Source organism: Gavialis gangeticus, unplaced genomic scaffold, assembly GCF_001723915.1.
Source record: "Gavialis gangeticus isolate Ggan-Ray unplaced genomic scaffold, GavGan_comp1, whole genome shotgun sequence".
Classification (NCBI taxonomy): Eukaryota; Metazoa; Chordata; order Crocodylia; family Gavialidae; genus Gavialis; species Gavialis gangeticus.
The window spans coordinates 7,407,667-7,409,775 of record NW_017729000.1 but is presented as its reverse complement, the minus strand read 5'-3'; positions in this window follow the sequence as shown (position 1 = coordinate 7,409,775).

Genomic DNA, 2,109 nt, shown 5'->3' with positions numbered 1-2,109 from the left:
CAGAGGTCAGGAAAACAGACCTTATGACGACAGGTTGAGAACCATGGGGCTCTTTAGGGGGTGACCTGATGGCCACCTATAAGTTTCTCAGGGGTTACCACCAGGATCTGGGGGAAAGTTTGTTCACCAGAGCGCCCCATGGGATGACGAGGTCGAATGGTCATAAACTACTGCGAGACCGTTTCAGGCTGGACATAAGGAAGAATTTCTTTACTGTCCGAGCCCCCAAGGTCTGGAACAGCCTGCCATTGGAGGTGGTTCAAGCGCCTACATTGAACACCTTCAAGAGCAAATTGGATGCTTATCTTGCTGGGATCCTATGACCCCAGCTGACTTCCTGCCCTTTGGGCGGGGGGCTGGACTCGATGATCTTCCGAGGTCCCTTCCAGCCCTAATGTCTATGAAATCTAAGCTTGGTCAAGGATGGTGTTAGGTGATGACTAACATACAAAGTTCTAGGACCCATGACCAGAAGAGGAGGCTTCTCCTGCTTGGTTCTGCTTCCTCCATCGTGCATTCCTATATTTTAATCATCTCCACTTTCTTAGCAACTTGGGCTGTTCCTACCTAGCTCCCAGCATTTCTTTGGAGTTGGGCCAAACAGTTACTTCACCTGCTGATTTAGGTTAGGATTGTGTTTCCTGCGTTCTACTCTGCTAAGATACCCGACAATACAGTCAATCATGTTTCTCCAAGGCTATGGGAAAAAAACCTTCCTGAGACACTCTCATCCCAGTACACTAACCCTTCAATGCAGAATATAACAAACCCTCTAAAAGCTCAAAAAAGAAGCATTTGAGTACAATAAAGGCAGGACTTGCAGTCATTATTCAGACACAATTCCGTTTGAGTGAAGGTTTGCCCATATAAAAGAAGACTGCAAGATCTGGCCCCCTTAGGGTAATTCCAGCAATATAATTGACTAATGGAAAGAAAACCTGTCTTCCTCTGGCTGACCAGCACTAACCTAGCCCATAGCAAAATTTCAACTTATTCTTACTGGTTTCAGCAGAGCATATACATTTTAGAACAGAACAGACTTACTGGCTCTGCATCTGAAAGCAAAAAACCCCCAAAAGCCAGCTTAAGAACTCCATTTTTTGCAGGGAGTTTATGTAGGATCTGTAAACAGCTTAGCTCTGGGATGTACTTTTCTCATCAGTAACGTTCCCATCACCTCAACATACATAGAGTGGCTGGACTCAGGGTATGTGTGATGTCTGCCATCTTGGCTGACACGTAAGTGAAGATCTGTACCTGATCATGTACAATGGGTCCAGATGCTCTTCACCCCAGGGTGTTGAGGGAGCTAGCTGGGGTTATTGCAGGCTGGGGTTATTGGCACGGCTTTACGAGCGCTCGTGGTGCTCGGGCCAGGTACCAGATGATTGGAAGATAGCTAACATGGTCCCCATCTTCAAAAAAGGGAAGAGAGAGGACCCGGGCAACTACAGGCCCATCAGTCTTACCTCAATCCTAGGGAAACTCTTTGAGAAGATCCTCAAGGAGCACATCTGTGATGGGCCGGCTTCAGGGATGATGTTCAAGGGCAACCGGCACGGTTTCATTAGGAGCAGGTCATGTTAGACCAACCTGATTGCCTTTTATGATCAGGTCACAAGGGCAACGGATGCAGGTGTCACCGTGGACGTAGTCTTTCTAGACTTCAGCAAGGCCTTTGACACCGTCTCCCACCCCATCCTCATTAAAAAACTAGGCGACTGTGGCATTGATGCCTACACAGTCAGATGGATTGCAGATTGGCTGAAGGGTCATACTCAGAGGGGGGTGGTGGATGGGTCATATTCGACCTGGGGGGAAGTGGGCAGCAGAGTCCTTGGGTCTACACTGTTCAATTTCTTCATCAGTGATTTGGATGACAGGGTGAAAAGCAACCTGTTTAAATTCGCTGATGATACCAAAATTTGGGGTGAGGTGAGCACGCTAGTAGGGAGGAAAAGATTGGAGCAAGATCTGGATAGGTTACAGGGGTGGGCTAACATAAACAGGATGCGTTTCAATACTGACAAGTGCAGGGTGCTGCACTTGGGCAGTAGAAACCAGCAGCACACTTATAGAATGGGAAACTCCCTTCTTGAGAGCATGGAG